At 36.0% G+C, this 20,515-nt stretch overlaps 1 protein-coding gene across 1 annotated transcript in view; it reads left to right on the top strand.

Moving 5' to 3' along the window:
• mrpl13 (mitochondrial ribosomal protein L13) overlaps positions 1-20,515 on the top strand; it is a 46,572-nt gene that overhangs the window by 25,441 nt on the left and 616 nt on the right. The window lies entirely within an intron of this gene.

Here is a 20,515-nt window from a genome sequence, read left to right as displayed (position 1 = left end):
ATCCAATTTGTGAAGAAGAGTTACCAAATATTGTGATAAATTTTCATCAATTAATCACAAGACAATCTTATACCACTGTAAGCCTAGGGCTGGGCGATAAAGTCAGTATCAATATGTATTGACCGAATACCACTGTCAATATCGATTAAAAAAAAAAAAAGATATGGTATGTAGTTTTGATATGAAGCATTATAGTTTTATTAAAATGTGGCTGCTTAGCGCCCGCCTTGGAAGCAATGACAATAAGCTTAGGGTGTCAGTTTCCAATCAAGGCTCTCAACTTACTAGCGGCACACACATAAACCATGTGCATTTTCAGCCGCACCTAGTTAAAAACATCTGAAATTGCACTCCGCAATTCATGGTAGTAGAACTAGCCAAACTGCTTCACACTTTGTTCAAAATATACACATTTCAGTAATAACGGCAGACTAATAACCTCAGACAAACACAGCGCACCCAAACACTACAGCGGTTTTTACTTTTCTCCATAAACTTGCATCAGAGCTGCAGCAATGATTTGTCCTTTTGTCATCCTCTGAGAAAACGGTTGATGGTCGTCTAGTTACAAAAGACGCAAGGGGAGCACGAGCCCCCTTGTATATGGTCACTTCACTTTTCACTTCAGGTCAGAATATCAACCCAAGCGAAAAATGAGTGCCTTGGCTAGCAGCAGTGAGGAGATTGTAATAAAATAAAAAGGATTTAAGCATTTCGCCAGAGTGGCTTTTTGGTTTCTTTTCTTTTCTAGCTCCCCATCTGAAAGATTTTTTTAGCATAAGCGGTAATGTAGTCATTCAACTTCACGATTTCTAATGTTGCAGTATGTACTTGAATAATGATGGCTGGTTCCTTTACTTGAAAGCTCAGAATTGATTATCATAATTTGTGTTGTTGACAGAGTTTGAGGTTTATTATATCATTATTATTCACACCTTAAAATTTGCTTTGATTGTTTAGTATTTATGCTTTACCATTGCCATATATTTATAAAATATATATATTGTTTAAATAGTTTTGACTATTAAAACTTTTTGCTTTATTACTCTTGGTAAATTAAAATAAAATGGATAAAATAAAATAAAAAATCCTAATATTCTGAAATGTATTTAAATATTCAATAATTATTGATATCGAATGATATAAAGGATGATATAGTTATCTTTTTTTGCAATATCATCCAACCCTACTTCAGATTTATTTATTCAGAAATACATATTGATTCTAAAATGTGTCAAATTTGTGCACTCAGAGTGTCACTGAGCGTTCATTATTCTTGTTCCTCACTGAGAGCAACTTTACCATGGACAGTTTTTCCGAAATCTACTTGTGATTTAAGTATCTAAAGTGATTTAAATGGCATTGCTTAATACAGTAATTTATGTGGGGTATATGTAATTTCTGTATTTATCTTATCATCTATCATTTATTACACTACTCTGGGGTCACAAATTGTATAAAAATCCACATTAAATGAAATGCAAATTCATTATATGATACAATTTGATACTGCTTCGTGGTTTACTTTTACTTTTTATTCAATTTGACACTGACAGCTATAGACAGTTAGGTTTTTAACCAAAACCTAAAAATTTATTTTGATATTATTGCATTTTTTCATATATTTCCAGCAAATTCAAATGAAGCAAGATCAAGTGTTAAAAAAGAGGCCATTCTATTTTAGACATCACGTGATCAGTGCTTTAACTTCAGAAGAGTTAAAATAACTATATAGTTAGTGGATTTTGAATCGACAAATTAAATATTTTGATTATGACCAACTGTAATTTTCCTTGGTAATAAAAAAAAACAGAGCAATGCCATCTGATAATTGCAAAATACAGGAAATGTCAATATTGACTCAAATCTATACCAAATAAATCCAGTAAATCCATAAATTTTTCAAGTAATCCTTTTTCCCCCTTTGCTGTTTATGTAAACTAGAATAATACATATGCACATTTCCTAAATTACTTGCAGAATTGTGTAAGTTTTCCATCAAAAAGGGTCAGTCATGGTTTCCATATCAATAATCCCACATTGTGTGTCTTGTTATTCTCGCTCCAGTCCTTGCGGTTGTTATTTGAGGTTCTAGAACAGAAGTAACAGTGGTGGTTCTTTATGCAAGTGTGAGGTCTCTGTGTGACGCCCAGGGAGTTCATATTGCTCTCAGACGAGCATTGAGGCAACCAACTGTGTCTCTTTATACATCTATGGCTGGTTTTGTTTGTTGTCTCCATTGTATTATTTTTACGCCAGCCGGTCCCTCCTGAGGGGCCACATGGAGCGTGTAATTAAAACATATCGGCGGGAAGGAGGCGACAATGTGATAATGAGACAGCCAGATCTCCTGTAATTAAATTGGAGTAGAGCTACATGATGTTTGTTTGGTAACATTCGATTGGCTGATAAGTTGGTGAGTCAAAACACCTTCCTGCTCAGTCTGTTCGCAGCTGCTGTGAATATGAAACGAAAAAGGTTGACTTGCTTCAGCATTAATAGGACATTAACCGGGCAGTAGTTTGATGTGTCCCTAGGCTCAAAGGTTTTGAGACTCATTGCTCTTTCTTAATGTGGATGGGCTTCAGCTCTCCTCTTGTGTGCCAACAGAGCTTAACCTAACTTTACCCTTCATGCAGCTCTTTCTCTCTCTGAATACAGTTACTTATGATTACAGACAGTGTTGAGTGTGATTAGTTATAAAGCAACGAGTTACTGTAATGAGATTATTTTTCTTTCTCTGGAAAAGTAAAGTATGGATTAATTTAATTTTAGATAATTACAGTTACTTTTAATGCAGTGGACTTAAAGACTACATAAAAGTATTTTATGTAGTATTGCCTTAAATACTACATAAAAGAAGCATAAAATACTAGTACAAGACAATAAAAACAACTAGGCCTGTCACAATAATCAACATAATGACTTATCGCACTAATAACACCTGGACAAGACCACAATAATTTTTGGTGATGCAATATATCACCCATACATTAAACCCACTTCTAGCAACATTTTAGCTGATTGCGGAGCCTCTTTATCTCTATTGGAGACGTTAGTGTCAATGTATGGTTAAAAAACATTATAGTATTTACAATAAATTACTATAGTATATGTTTATGTGTTTGTCTGACAACTGAAAATAGATCTGGGTGATGGGTTGCAGCTGGAAGGGCATCCGCTGCCTAAAACATGCTAAATAAGTTGGCTGTTCATTTCGCTGTAGCGACCCCAGATTTAAAAAGGGACTAATCCGAAAAGAAAATGAGTGAATGAATGAATAAAATATTATGTGTTATTCAAAAAAGTGTACTTGCATTGTGGTAAAATTACATTGTTATTCTGACCTTACATAATAATGAGTGACATAAAATGGTTTTAAAATGACAATATCGTTAGTCTTAATATATTTTGGTGTAATATACCGCAGAACAAAAAATAAATATCGCGATGCACTTAAAAACAACAATCAATAAAAGTTATTAAAAAATTATTAGAATGTGTAATAACAGGATTTAATGGAATAAAAGTAGGAGTGTCATTAGTCTCATCTTTCAAATGAGACGTATTTCATTCAGTAAAGACACAGGTAAACAAATGTGTTTTAAGGGGCACATAGTTTACCCCTTTTTTATGATTTAATATTAATATTATGGTTCTTCTGAGTTTGCCAGTTTAGGTTCAAAACACAATTCAGATTTTTTTATTATATTGTGTTAAAAAGTGTCATGTTGGGGGTGTGTTGCTTCACAATAAGATTTGTTTAAAATTCCTGCCCAACGTAACAGGGGGCGAAGCCAAGAGCTCCCCCGCTTTGTGTTTGGCAACAGACAGGCAGACGGAGAAAAGCAAGATGAGTGAGAGGATCAGCATTCAGCTATACATGTATGACTCAGACACAGACCAAGCAGAGAGTACACAATCATTTGTGTTTTAGGCCGTACTCACACTAGGTACAGTTGCTTCGAACAGGGCCAAAGCACGATTGTCCTCCCTCCCGTCTTCCCCGACGGCCCGCACTCACACCACAAACGGGCCTCGGCATGCTTACGTCATCGCTGCTGTGCTGTTCAGTGAGAAGCGCTCTCTTACTCAGCAGCACAGTGGAGATTTCTCTAGTTATATCGTTTCAGTCGTTTGTTATGCAGTGACATGCAGTCAAATATTTCGCCAAACAGTCCTTAGGGATGCGGAGACACGCAGTCAGATATTTCACCGGACAGATCCGCCGCTTTTGGCGCTCATAAACGGTCATAAAGCTCTCGTGCAGGAATGAGGAGGTCTGCTGAAGGCGCGCAGCTGTTGTGCTGTGAGGAGTTCTCGTCTTTAATAAACTACTACAGTTTGCGTTCACTTAACAGTAAGAAGGATTAATAAATCCATATGAAACAGCCCCTTAAAAGTCACGTCTCGCTTTCAGTTTCAGGCTTTGGCGCGTTTTGCACTCACACACAAGCGTACCGTGCCAAAGCCCAAGTGTACCGCGCTCAGGCACACCTCTTCCAACCGGGCCAGGGCCGGCCAAGTGAACCGTGCTTGAGCCCGATTCAGCGCACTCACACTTCTCAAACGATCCGGGAAACGGGCCTGGGTAAGGTACGGGTAGCATAGTGTGAGTAGGCCCTTACAGTCAACTGTGTGCTATTTTAAAGTTCCGAGCTTGTACACCGAGACTAATAACCACGCATACTGAATTAACTTTGACTGAGGCACCTGATGACCTGCTTAGTGCCGCGACACGGCACACCAGACACAGACATTCGCATGTTATTTAAAATTAAACTATCAGATGGAGCTCTGTGGCACGACAGAAACATGAAGTGTCCAGAATCCTGACTGGGCGCCGTGGACAGCCGCAGGCTTGAAGCGTTGTTGTGTTTACCCTGATAGAAACTAATGTTTAGAGTTCTTAAATGCATGACGCTGCATGTCGTGACGCTATGCATCGCTGACCGACACTTCTGGTGTGCGACCTGCATGCAAGTTTGTTATTTTATTTCCAATGGAGCAACACTCACCTGAGGCAAAGGCGCTCACACTTTCCAGCTGCACATAGTTAAGATCACACTCACAGGACGCTTCTGCAACCTCGAGAAATGCAAACAGCTGAAGTTTAAGATGGAAGCAATTAATTAATTAATTAATTAATTAAAAAGTACAGTAGTTTGCAAACCTACCTTCAAATTAAGTTACAAACAATAATTCAGATAACAGCGATCATGTGGTGAATGCTGATCTTGTGTTGAGCCCAATGAGCCTTGCATCTAAAAATAGAGCAAGGGTGTTCCTCTAGTGACATCTCTTCGACTCAAACGCTGAAAATGGCAAATGTGAAATGACAAACTGAGGATTAGGTGACGCATGCCTCATCAATATTGGTGGGCAGGGGGACCGCACTCCTATGTGAAGTTGCAGTCGATCTAAAAACCGCTCTTATTGGTCCACCGTTTTTATGTTGTTAAATTGTAAAAAAAAAAAAAAAAAGGACTGGGTGTTTTTATATCAGCCCAATATGACGGTCTATACTCTATACTTACACACATGTCTGTCCATACAGCTTGAAATGTAGATTTTTCAAGCTGTATAGGTGCCCTTTAAAGGTTCAGGACACCCCGAAGAACTTTTTTTTTTATACTAACAGATGTGTGTGTGTGTGTTGAGCATCAGTTAAGACAATGTTAGCACCTGTCAGCTTTAATTGTGGGGAAAACTGGATAATTTTGAGCTTTTGTCAGCTAATTTTAGCTTCCGGGTTTAAAATGATTTTTGGAGTGAGATCAAAATCGGCGACGGAGCGCAGTACTGCAAGTGCAATGATGAGGCGTCAGTTTCTCATTAATATTCATAGCGGAGTTTTCTTATCCTATGAGAAGAGCCGGCTGCTTAATTATTCATGAGATCTGCCAGTCCTGCCAGTGTCAAGCCCGAGCTGAGAGACACGGAAACCACGGCACAGTATTTAGCCGTTCATGAAGGCTCATATGCGTTTGTTTCCATGATCCACGGGGTTTGTTGCATGTTTTCCCCCACGATCTTGTCAGGGCCGATCATACAGAAAAGCTGTGTGTGTGCTGCTAGCATTTTTGTTGGGAGAGCAGCACGAGAATTAGAGAATGGCGGACGCTGTCTTTTATCAGGAGTTCGTTCACATTCAGACACATCACTGTGCTGCTGTGTTTGCCTAAATCCTCCAGATTACCAGCAGGGCTAATGGTTAAAATAGACAGGTCAGGAGATCTGCTGCACTGAGTCTGCTGGATACGGGGATTGAGGGAGAAGTCCTCATTTATAGTGTTTACATGAACACACTTATCTTTATAATGATAACTATTTTGGTTATGTGTATATGAAATTACGACTAACAAATGTACCAGGGCATTAAATCACTGTTCATTTCTTTGCATTTTAACTTTGTGAACTATAAACTCATGCGTCTCCTCACGGTTTGTCTCATTTTGTGAGCTAACTGACAACAGTTGTTTTCTCACGTTCTCCCCTGCTGGCTACGCCCACTCCTGCCCTATGCTCGCGGAGCTCCACGCCCATTAATCATGCATCTTTTAAAAAAAATCTGAAGTAGACTTTAACCGAAAGTGGGGGGAGTCATGGCCCTTTAAGTGTTGAATTGAATGTCTAATGTTGGAGCACATCTGATCATTTCTGGAAGCTGATTCTAGCAGCGGGGGTTAAGTAGCGGATTCACCCTGCTTTGACTGAACTCTTGGAATTTCTAGTTTATTTGATCCTAATGATCTGAGTGACCTGTTTGGTTTGTATTCGGTGAGGATATATGTAATGTATTGAGGTCCTTGGCCATTTAATGATTTATAGACAAGTGATAATAGTTTAAAATCTATTCTGAACTGCATGTGCTTATGAAAATGGTTATTAAGAATATTGATATTCACAATGTAAGATATAAATTCATAAATAAACATTATCATAAATATATAAATATTTATATATGTTATACAAATTCATTTAAATGTTCAATTTAAGAAGCTTTTACTTGTCAACTACAGCAGGTGCTGAAGAAACAATGTAAATTTGCGCCAGTATAAATAGGGCAACACAGTAGCACAGTAGGGTAGTGCTGTCGCCTCACAGCAAAAAGGTCTCTGGTTCGAGCCTCGGCTTGGTCAGTTTGCGTTTCCGTGTGTAATTTGCATGTTCTCCCTGCGTTCGTTTGGGTTTCCTCCGGGTGCTCCGGTTTCCCTTACAGTCCAAAGACATGCGGTACAGGTGAATTGGGTAGGCTAAATTGTCCCTAGTGTATGAGTGTGAAATGAGTGTGTATGAATGTTTCCCAGAGATGGGTTGCAGCTGGATGGGCATCTGCTGCCTAAAACATTTGCTGGATAAGTTGGTGGTTTATTCCGCTGTGGTGACCCCAGATTAATAAAGGGACTACGCCGAAAAGAAAAGGAATGAATGATTGTATGAAATAGTGACATTACTTTGAAAACCTTTTTGTTTTTATACGTATATTATTTAAATTGTGTTCATTTTGAAAAACAAACTAAAATGTTCTTTTAAACGACCATATTTTATGTATTATGAATTTAATTTCTGTTGTCTATGCTTTGAGATCTTTGTAGATTAGTATTTAGTCAAGTAATTGAGTAACTAAATGACTTTTCCAATGAAGTAATTAGAAAAGTAATTTGAATACATGTGTTATAAACATTTTTTTTTTTTTTGATTACTTACCCAACACTTTTCGTTACTCTTTAAAATGCCAATGCTTTGTAAGATACAATATAGACATGCTGTGAAAATAAAATAAAACTCTGTATGAACTTTTTTTGTTTTTTCTGTCCACAACAGTGGCTCTTTATTTCCACAGAAGTAAAGTGCAGGCCTAAGATTCCCTAAAACTTCTTTTAGTTTTAGAGTTCTTTTAAAGCACCAGTATTTCCTTTAGCGCTTGTTTTCATTCTCTTGTAATGGAGCTGCTCTAATGAGAAACTTGGCTCCCAGCATGCAATCTGCTTTTTGGTCTATAGAGTTCAGTCAACAGTGAGAGGAAAATAATGAAAGCTTCCATTATGCTTGCGCTCTCGGAAATGATTTAACTTGTGAATCAGTAGATGGCATGGGAACGGCTGGATTACATTAATTACAAGCACTCGGTCTTACATCGTACAATAAGTTCAGCAGAAAACTGAAGTTTTTAATTGATTATTGATCTAGACTGACCGCGGTAAATGACTGGACTGGACTGAAGCTTTACACTCAATGTAAACCTGACTAGTTCCTATTCTTCATCTGGAGCTGACTAAAGCGATCTAGCATTACTATACAGACGGAAAGCCTGCAGTCTCCTGAAGTCTCACTCGCTGACATTTACAGTCTGTTCATTAACTGGAACCTTGTTTGAATCACAATCTCCAGATTTGCTGAATTGGTTGTTTTATCGGAGTGTAGCACAAATGTGCTGTTTTGTATGTGCGCTGGTGTCTTCGCTGCTCAAACATGAGCCTGATATCACACAGATCTTTATGTTTCTCTGATGTTTGCTTTGTATTATTCAGACAGCTAGAAGAGAATCCTGTACATATTAAAGATCAAATATTCTCAGACATAAGATGCACAGTACATTGTAAAAAAATAATTATGTATTTAAAAAAAGTTTCTTTTTCTACTTAATTCCATATTAATTTTAGCCTGTTATTCGCCATTTCTTTATAATTTAGTGGCAAAGTCTGAATGAAAAAAAAATACACTACCTGTCAAAAGTTAGCGGTCAGTTTTTTTGTTTTTTTTTTAAGAAAATAATTGTACATCAAGGCTTCATGTAAAAAAAAAAAAAAAAGTTAAATTGTGAAATATTTATTAAAATTGTAAATGACTGCTTATTTTATGTACGTTAGTTTTAAATTAAATCATTACTCCTGTCATTATTGCTTTACTATATTATTATTATTATTAAAAAAACAATAATAGTAATAATAATTCATATACTCTAAAGTCATCATTAAAATTACTGCAATAAATGATTAAATTAAATCATAAACAACTATTAAACAGTTATTTAATAGTGCAATAACATTTCACTATTTTACAATTTGTAATGTATTTTTGATGAAATAAATGCAGCCTTGGTGAGCAGAATAAGCTTATTTTAAAACATTTAAAAATCCTACTGACCCCAAACTTTTGGCCAGAAATGTATATAAAAATATTATTTCAAGGCAAATGTTTTTTTTTTTTTTTCTCTCTCTCTAGTACACACTTTTTGTAAAAATATAATAAATGGCTATTGGAGCTTTTTACAAAAAAAGAGTACTATTTTGTTTGGTTGGGTAAATTTTAAGGAAGTTATTTTAAAATAAAAACTGAAAAAGTAATTTCTGGCCAGTTGTTTACACAACCACAGTCTTATGGAGGACTGAAAGGCATGGAGAAAAAATAACAGTTTCAATGGGCAGGTTGAAAATGATATCACTATTACATTGGTATAAACTGTGATAATAAAAAAAGCATCACTATAAACATCTACAAGTACTTGAAAACCAAAACATTAGCAGACATGCAACATGACAGTCAGGGTTGTCAGGTCTTAAAACAAAACTAACCCAATGGTCAATCAAAACTAGCTCAAAAATATTAATACTCAGTATGGCACCATCCATTTAAAAATACAAATGTTCCATTGGTGTATGTGTTTTTCTGTTCCTTTTTTGAAAATACCTCTATTTTAGCAATTATAAAGGTTCTTTTACCATAAAAAAAATTTATTAACAGTGCAGCTAGTATAGTCTGTCTCATGTGAATTAAATCTCAGAACAATATGAATTACAATTTCACCTGATGAATTGAATAATTCAATTGTTTATCATTTATTATTTTAGATTGATTAGGATGATTAAGGAAATGCATAAACTATAATAAACAATCTACAAGCATTGATAAATTCAATAAAAATAAAAGATACAAATTAAATAAAGAGTGTATTATTGTTTTCAGAGGAGTCTAACAGTATTCAAGTATACAGTAATCGAAAGATCAAATGTGAAATAAAACTGCATAGTCGAGACAAGTCGAGAACGCATTTATGTAGTACGAGCATGCGAATCTCTTTTGCTTGCATGCCACTTTCCTCTGCTCATGCACAAAACTTCTTGCACGCCCTCAAATATACATTGCTCAAGTGCAGATCTTCTTGTGCGCTCTGTAATACACGCTGTTGAAGTGTGATTTAGTGCATTTATTTAACGAGTATGTCTCCAACATTTATTAGATTTGCTAGGGATATTTATGAATGTCTCCAAAGCCCTGTTTACACTGCCAGTTAAATGTTACCCAATTCTGTTACCCAATTTTTTTGCTCATATGTGACACAGATCGGATCTGTTTTATGACCGTGTAAACATGAACTAAAACACATGCATTCGGATATTTGGATATATATCGGTTTCAGGCCTCCTTTATATGTGGAAATATATCAGATATAGATCGGATATGTGATAATGCGACTGTCATGTAAACAGGGAGATCGGATTTATTGAGGCATTCCCTTATGTTCATCATTAAACTTGAAACAATGTGGTGCTTTTCCACGGTTTAATGACAGAAAGAAGAGCGTGTATGGAGATTCCGACGCGGTAAACAACAACAGATGAAACACAGAGGAGGAAAGTGGTCAGTCACCTCTCTCGTACCCACAAATTCCTCAGAATGGTGGAGGACATCATAAAGCATATTAACCATAAGCGCAAGCTGCGATGACAGCCCTTTCCCAACTCTGCCTCAAAATCATTTTAAAGTTGGGCGAACTTTGTGTTGTAACTTTTGCTTTTTGTCGCTATTAATACACGCACTGGAGGATACACATAGAATAACTTTATTCTCTCCAACACCAGTCCGCACACAGGCAAAGGCTACATCTTCAACTACACACACACATCAGGGCCATACCATTATATAAACTGCGTTGGGATAAATTTGGACTGAGCCATTCACTGCTTATATTACACTTTGCATATTTTGCAGAGCTAATAACAAGACAATTTCTTCCATCGTGGCTAGTGTGGCACAGATGCTAGAACCCGCCTTTATGCATACGCGACATAGTAAATTGTATTGCAAGTGTAAACGCATGAATTGGATATGGGTCACAGTTAAAACAAAGTGTTAACAGACAGGCAAACAAATCAGATATAGGCAACAAATCGGAATTGGGCATCAAGACCTTACAGTGTAAACGGGACCCAATAGACCTACAGAGCGGTATTAATGCGTCCTGAAGTAAAGTGAAATGGTTATATGTTGTGTTTGCTGGCCTCTCACATCACACACCTGTCAGTCAGCTAGCCAGTCAGTCAAGCACGTAACCTTAAAGGAGTTAAACAAATGACGCACAGCACTAATGCGGTTACAGAAAAGTTTGCGCTGTTGTAGTTCACTTACCTTTTAATACGTTTTGGTGCGATTTATCACCTGCTATATTAAAAAAAAAAAAACACAACTGAATGTTTGAATGGGAAGCTGTAATGTAGCCATGGCGAGATCCATTTTGGCATGGTGCCTCACCCATGGAAGAATGAATGTAGCGGAAACCAGGTTAAAACTCACAAACCTAAAACAAATGACTAAAAGTAGCCCAATCCCATGGGTAACCCACAGACCTGGCAACCCTGTTGACTGCAAACTACTGGTCTGGCATAAAATACTGTAAACTGCACGGTCACTTTGTTATTGTAGATCAGTGTGAACAGAGATCATTATGACGACGGTAATGTCTATTCATGAAACTTTTCAAAACAAAGTAGAACTTTTTAAATGCATCATAAATTAGTTGTCTTTTATTCTTTCTAGTTCATGTAATTTTAGTTTTAATGAAAATAACATGACCTTTTTTACATTTCTTGTATAGTTTTTTATGAATTTGATTTGTATTCATTTGTTTTTTTAATATGAATTTTAATATGAATATTTAATTTCCAATCCTGGCAGAGCTAATATTTAGACTTTGAGTTACTATCAGTACGTTCAAATAAAGGCCTGAAGTACAGCCTAAATTTAGACACCTTTTCTTGTTCATGATGATTGAACTACACAACAGCCTGAAGTGTGCTGGCCATGGAAATATCAGTGATCAGATGGAGTCCTGAGGCACAGAGAAGGTGACACTGCTGTCCTGATGATGGATGTGTCTCTGACAGAGACCCTTTATGTGGGTCACTGTCATTACTCTGCAAGTCCCCGGGCCCCATGATCCCCCTTGGTCATTCTGTGGCTCTGTTTCTGACTGGACAGCGACAGGGTGTGAATTTTTAACCTTGAGATGAATTTTCCTTACTGCCAGATGACATGATATACACACACTATTGTTAAATTATGTGAAAGTCTCATGCTTGTCAAGGCTGTTTTTTTATCAAAAATAGTAAAAAAAAAAAAGTGTATTTTTTGAAGTGTGAAGTGCAATTTAAACGTTTAATATATTTGAAAATATTATTTATAACTTGAATTGTCATACTCCAATCCTCATTAAGAGTGTGTGAAATAGTAATTCAACGATTAACTGATTTTACTATTAACCGCACATTAATTGGTCAAGGTTAATTAATCATAAAGGCTTCGCTATGTCATGCTTCTTCATGGAACAAAACTGCTGCAACTACATAAAGTTATGCCAACTGTGCGCTAGTTTTAAGTTCTGAGCTTGTACACCGAGGCTAATATGCACACACACTGGGTAACCTGTAGCTGAGACTATTAACTAAGGGTTGTTCACATACTGTCTTTTGAGTGCGCAAGTTTATTATTTCCAATGGAGCTGCGCAGCCTGCGTGCACATATTGGGATCGATGAGCATGGTGCTACGCTTACCAGGCGCACCTACAGTAGTTGAAAGAATGGCGTGAGAGCACCGCAAGTCACGTGACAAGAACTTACCGATCATCTTCATACTTTGTTTTAAATACACACATTTCTACTCCAAAGAGCAGAAACAAAATAGAAAATAGCAATTAATATTGTAATGTCGTTAATTAAAAGTGCCTTTTAAACAGAGGTCCTTTGACTACATTTGTTCTCTTAAAAGGGGTCCACTACAATATCAAAATTTAAAATTTAGTTAATGTGTAATATAGCTGTGAGAACACGCACAACATCTCTGAATGTAAGACGCTCAAAGTTCACTGCAAAGAAGGGATGCTCATTTCGGTTAATTTTGCTAACCGACAACCGCCGCTCATTAATCGGTTATTATCGGTTAACTGGTTAGATTACAATTAATTTTATATTAAACAAATTGACATAAAAACAAATAACAAGAGTTATAAAAATAAGAATAAAAAAATAGATAAATCAGATAAAAATGCATTAAAATAGATTATAAAATAATGAAAAACAAAAGAAAGACATACAGTAATAGTGTGATATGTCGGACGTAGCACAGTGCTCATTCAGTAAAGGCACAGCTAAACAGATGTGTTTTCAGTCTTGATTTGAATGTGCCTAATGTTGGAGCACATCTGATCATTTTTGGAAGCTGATTCCAGCAGCGAGGGGCATAGTGGCTGAAAGATGATTCACCCTGCTTTGACTGAACTCTTAGAACTTCTAGTTTATATGATCCTAATGATCTGAGTGATCGGTTTGTATTCAGTCAGCATATTAGTAATATATTGAGGTCCTAGGCCAGGTAGTAATTTAAAGACCAGTAATAATACTTTAAACTCTATTCTGAATGTAACTGGGAGTCAGTGTAAAGACCTGAGGACAGGTGTGATGTGCTCTGATTTCTTGGTTTTAGTCAGAATCCTGGCTGCAGCGTTCTGTATGAGCTGCAACTGTCTGACTGTCTTTTTGGGAAGGCCAGTGTGGAGGCCGTTTTAGTAATCCACCCTACTGCTGATAAAAGCATGAACAAGTTTCTTTAAGCCTTCACCCGAAAAAAAGCATCTGATTCTTGCGATGTTTTTGAGATGATAGTATGCTGATTTACTAAGTGCTTTGACATGACTATTGAAACTCAGATCTGACTCCAGAGTCACACCAAGATTCTTGGCCTTGACCTTGATTCACCTTGAGAACCTCGTCTCTTTTCCCAAATGCAATGACTTCGGTTTTCTGTCTGTTTAACTGAAGAGAGTTTTGGCACATCCAACTGTTAATACTACATGCACAGTTTCTAGCATTAACGGTATGTTGTAGCGAGGACGTAAATAAGAATGTAAACAACAGGAAATGCTGTTTGGCACTGCTAACAATTTAGCTACAAATTCACATTTATCTGTCAAACCCTGTTAACACCCACAGTCTTCAGCAGCACATGCAGTGTTCTACATCTCAAATAACTAACTTTTTTTTATACTTTATTTATTTATTTATTTTTCTGACTTTTATTTGTGTAAAATTATTACTTATGTTTAAACAGCAAAAAGTTTTTTTTTTTTTATTTAATATCCGAAGAGAAATAGACTATTGTTTTCTTTTATTATTATTCTGTGCTGTATTATGTATTACTGTACTATTTTTTTCTTATTACTATCATTATTATTATTGTATTATTTGGTCACTGAGCAGCAATAAACAACACTTTAAACTATCAGGAGTTTTCATGTGATTTTCTATACTAATAGTGTTTTGAAATTAATGAATTCATAATAATTGTGATAATCATGAAACCATGATTATTCTTTAGACTTTAATCGTACAACCAAAATCTATAATCCTTGAATCCCTAATTGCGATATTGGCTAAAAAAAAAAAAAAAAAAAACTTCTAAATTAATCTGATCATTACCAATAATTGAAACAATTTGAGTGCATTTTTGTTCAATTACTGATTATTATTTGTAAAATGTCAGTAGGTGTTGAAAAATCATTCAAATGATTCATTCAAATTTGTTTATTAATTTCAAATTAAATTAAATGGCTGTATATGAATTGATCATTTGAATAATTTTCTCAAATAATTTGTGGGATTTTCTTTTTTCAAAAATGCATTTTTAACATAATTATGTTTCAATGTCTTTATTTAAATGTAATGCATGCTAAAAAAAGCCATCTTGCTGGCCCACTTGGAGCACTGTGCTGGCATAAAAGGAAGTGCCCTAGATTGGTTAGATCCTATCATCCCAATCATAGTTTTAAAGTCACCATTGGTTAACATTCATCTGAGTCAGCCTTTTTGTCATGTGGCGTTCCCCAGGGATCCATCTTAACTCTATTCTTTGTCATTATGTATGCTTCCATTGGGTTCTAGTTTTAGAAAGCATGGTCTGTCTTTCCGCTGTTATGCAGATAAAACTCAAATTTACATACCCCTAAAACAGAGTTCAAGTGAGTTGGACACTCCTATAGCCTGTTTTTACTGAGTGGTATGGTAAGGTTCGGTATGCTTTTACAGTATGTTCCCTTCCACTGTCAAATGGTACTAAAAAGCGAACTATACCACTTTTTGGGTACCCTTTTGAAAGGGTACCTACCTGTAGCACAACAAAAAAAGTACCAATGGCAGGGCCAGATGTACAGCTGAACGCTATTGTTTACAGAGATATATTACTAGCTTGTGCACAAGCCAGGAGAATGAAAACAAAGGAGGCACAATTTTTAAAAACACTGCCTACACATTACAGCATAATAATATGGTCATTTTGTCTGTCTTGTCGGATGTGAAAGTCTGTTTGTCTTTGAACTTTGTGGATTTTAATAAGAGTAAAACTGAAATATGTGTTCGGCCCATCAAATTCTTCTGGTGCGCCTACAGTTAATCATGTTAAATCAAGCTTTTCTGTGAAGCATCAGAAAAACATTCTGGGTGTTATCTTTAATGGCTTGATATTTGATAAACTGATAAATGCACTGGTCAAATCCTGCTTTTTTCAGCGTCGACTCTTAACAACTGTAAAACCTTTTTTTATTTAGGAAAAAAAAATTACTCATGCTTTTATGACGTCTAGGTGGAACTACTGTAACTCACTGTGTTTCAGGATTAGTCAGACAGCTTTATCCTGTTTACAGTTAGTTCAAAATGCTGCATCAAGGCTTTTAACGTGTACTAAAAAACATGACCACATCACACCAGTCTTACACTCTGCACTGGTTGCCTGTGCAATATCGTGTCACTTTTAAAATTCTTCTTTTGGTTTTTAAATCACTTAATGGCCTGGCACCTTTTTATCTGTCAGATCTGTTGACTGAACCTGGTCGCTCTTCTCGGTCATCAAACCAGAGATTATAATGCATCCCTAAGTCTAGGCTGAAATGCAGAGATGACCGTGCTTTTACAGTAGCTGGTCCTAGATAGAATGCTTTGACCCTCTATATTACAAAAAATTTATATCATCTCTGTCTGATTTTAATTCTAGGGTGAAAACCTACCCTTTTGATTTGCCAATTTATCCGTGAGAATTGTATAAAATGTTTAAATAATAATGACACTGATGAATTATGTGTCACTATTGAAACATTTTCATTACAACTTCTACTACTACTACTACTAATAATAATAATAATAATAATAATAATAATAATAATAATAATCAAACCCTTAAATTTTAAAACAGTATTTTTAGTACTTTTCTTTATTATTAAATTTGATGTTAATGCTTATACCATTAGGGCCACATTTGCAGTAGATTAGCAGTTTCTATTTTTTTGTACAAACACTGAAGTTTTTAACTAATGTTCATGTAAATGAGAAGAAGCACTTATGGGATGCCATGTCAAATTATGCAGCGTCTCTCAGCTGCGTTCTTAAATTATTCTTGCATCAAGTTTCTTCATACAATGAGAGTATAAGTAATCTAAGGGGTGAAACCTTTAATTAAAATTTAATATGGCTGAAAACAAATCTCGACATTCGGTGCTTAATTATTTATGCTGTGTTAAAAAGTCACAGGAGCGACCAGTGCAATTAATAACTTTACAAAATAACCTATAGCCTAAGTCAACTCTGGCTTCGCTGGTCACAGAGGACTTTTTTTCCAGCTTTCATTCTACCTGCTCAGGCATTCTGGATTTCATTGCAGTATTCAAGAGGAAATCCACCAGACCGCTGGTTAAATAACACTAGCTGTGATCTTAGGTGGTGATAAGTTGCATATTTTAGTGACCGTACTGCTGTACAGTCTTTCTGACTGTATCACTATACTGTTAAAGATGTGCTAAATATTATCTCATCTAGTAATAGTTGTCTTATATGGTGTTTTTAATTAAAAATCAGCATATTTTAACTCCTTCTAACAAGGTTTTAAACCATATGTCAAGGACAACAACATTTTTTTTTTCCTAATTTCTTTATCTGGCCAATACACCTGGTCAGTATCAGTATGGAGTATTAATAGCTCTTTTAATGGTCTGGTTACTCTTTCTTTTGTGGGACCTTGTCTTTATCATTTATTATTAACTTTCTCAATTCAGTGTGTGTCTCGACTGTTTATTATTATCTCCTCAGCAAACCTAATCTTGATCCTGCTGTTTTGTCTAATTTTAGACCAGTGTTCCATTTTCTCTTTTTATATAAGGTCTGAGAAAAAAGTTTTTATTCAGTTGCAATCTTATCTCAAAAAAAAAAAAAAAAAAAAAGTTTTATAGTTTTATTTTTTAAAGACGTTTTACATAGATCACACACACACTGTAAAAAATGCTGGCTTCCACACAATTACTTCATGTTGTCCTAACCCCATTTGATTAAGTTAACTTAATTGTTTTTGCAAATTTGATTCGACTCATTTTTAATATATTAGGTTGAACAAGACACAAAAATATTTTTTGAGTGCATCACACCACTGAATCAACTTAATTGTTTAATCTTCAATCTACTTAAATTAGTAAAAACAAATAAGTTGACTATTTCTTGTGTTGTGTCTTGTGTTTGCCCAACACAAATCGATTGTGTGGAAGTCAGTATTTTTTTTTATTGTTTTTTAATTATAGTTTCTCAGTTATGATTGGTAATGTCTCCTATCTTGCCCCCTTGATTTCTGGTGTTCCTCAGGGATTCATATTGGGCCCAGTTTTATCGTCCTTATACATGTTTCCATTAGTGTCAATCCATTAGTAAACAATAAGGTCCCTTTTTTTATCTGTACGCTGATTATGTTCAAATGCTTTTCCCAGTCGCATCAAACTCTTCAGATACACTTTTTTAGTTGACAACTTTCTCTCTCTGATTGAAAACAAAAGTGCATTGTGTTTGGCAATTCAAACCTGTCCAATGACTTCTCTCCAAATCATCTCACTCCATCTACACATTTTAGGCATGCAGTTAAATGTCTGGATGTGAATTTGGACTAAAGATTGATAAATTAATTCAGTGATCAAGGCAAGCTTTTTCCAGCTTCGCTTTTGTGCCAAAGTTAAGCCTTTTCTGAGCCAGAGCGATCTGGTAAAAGCCATTCATGCCTTTTGTTAGCTCTCGTCTGGACTTTCAATGCACTTTGTTGGAATGAACCATAATCAAAGAAATGAACACATCACACCTGTCCTTTACTTACTTCACTGGCTCCCAGTTAAATTGAGAAATGATTTAAACCACTGTTGTTAATACTGTTACTGTTGCAGTAGTATTTTATGCAGTTAATGGCCTTGCACCTTCATATTTATGTGAGATTTTATATTCACAAATTTATCATAACTGCCAGTCAATTGTTGCTGAAGGTTCCCAGATCAGGTATAAGCAATGAAGTGATGGTTATTTTGCATTGGCAGGTCTAAAACCGTGGACTACCCTCCCTACTGAACTACTCCCTACTAACTACTCATGGTCACAAATATGCCACCATTCAAAGTAGAACTTTAAACCTATGGATTTAGAATTGCCTTTGATATTCGGATGCCTGTGTGTCAGCATAGTGGCAGATTCAAAAACAAGACTAAAGGCTCGTACATACTGGGACGCTTTTCGTTTGCATTTATCATCAGTGTTTTTTTGAGACATTTTTCCGGATTCAAACCCAATCGAATTTCACTTGCATCGAGCAGAAGAGTATGCAAAATCTTTCCATGCCATAAATGGCACTACACAACTTTAAGCATCTGACACCTGTTCGTAACACAGAAGAGGGAGACAGAAAGTTGAAATGCTTGTTATTAAAGTTACTAGCAAATCGAACAAGCTTGGATGGTTCAAGTAGAAGCTCCAGCTCTAGCGATGAAGAAATTATTATTGTTCACCATTGCAATAAGCAGCTCTACGTTCATATCTCTTCTGGGTATCTTCTTCGATGTGCACTCACATTGCCAGTTTTGGGCTTGAGCGCCATCACGTACTGTTTACTGTAACTTCAGTAGCTCAGTGCACATGAACAAAAGTGCCTGGTGTTTGAACTGGCATGAACGAACCTTAACGTCCTATGCTAATGAGGTAGAGTTACCAATGGGGTTTTCCTTGTACAAAGGGAGCGTGTCAATCAAAGTGCTTCTGCAGACTGTTTTTTTTTTTTATCAAGTGTGATTATTAAAGATAAAGTTAATACATTTTTAATATTAGAAGCTGGTAATATTCACAGGTTAAAAAGGTCTTTTTGCGTAGCAAGCCCCCTTTAATGTGTAAATTAGTTTTATTGTTGTAAACATAGACTGTAAAAGATATGGATGTAGTATCTGTGACGTCACTCATAGGTTTCTGAAGGCAAACAAGTAGGCCAACCGTCACCATTTTGTTCACACACGTCATCACACCCATTTGGGGTGACCAAAAAAGGGAAAAGAGGCGGAGCGTCAGTGGAGTTACAGATGCCTACTAGCATTTTGCTTAGACGGGCTTTTCTTTGAGAGAAACGCTTAATACTTCATTACCTGCGACTTGTTTGTGTTCTGACCACATGTGCTTGGCTGTACACTATATCAATAAAGTGTTTCGTCTTTTAAAAAAACACTGTTGTAATTCTTTAAGCCACCTAGCATTGTTCTTATGACATTTTTCTACAGGAGAAAAAACTCGAATTACTTTAAATACAGTCTGTGTTAATGAATGCAAGGTTATTTATGAAATCCAGGCATAACACTGTATAAAAGCGTTTCAGATCACTGTTCTATAGCCTACAGCTAATCAATCTGTCAGATCCTGGAGTGCTTTACAGGTCTAAAGAAAAGTAGAAATGATAAATTATCTTCAGTAAAACAAATACATTAATAGATATGATATAAAAGTATTTAATTTCACTCACCTGGGAAATGGACGAAACTTGAATAGTTTGTGAACACAATTAAGTGCACACAGCATGCTATACTATGTGTAATTGTATGCCGAGTTCAACAGCTTATCAGCCGGAATCATCTGAGGTGACAAGACAGCGAGCACTGAGACACTCAAGTGGCCATGACCTTAATTATGCAGACTTAATAAAACTTAATATAAACAAAATGGATGAGTTATAAAAAAAAAAAATAAAAAAAAAAACACCCCCTCACAGTTGTCATGAAGGGTAATATTAGCTCTTTGAATCAAAACCATCTTTTGTACCAGGCTGTAAACATGTTTTTTCAGCTGTAAAATTGGCCAGTTTATCACTGCAGTCAGAGAACATTCCTGCATCCAGCCCCCCAAAAAGAGAGTT

Source organism: Danio rerio, chromosome 16 (genome assembly GCF_049306965.1).
Source record: "Danio rerio strain Tuebingen ecotype United States chromosome 16, GRCz12tu, whole genome shotgun sequence".
NCBI classification, from domain to species: domain Eukaryota; kingdom Metazoa; phylum Chordata; class Actinopteri; order Cypriniformes; family Danionidae; genus Danio; species Danio rerio.
This window is presented reverse-complemented; position numbering and strand designations above follow the sequence as displayed.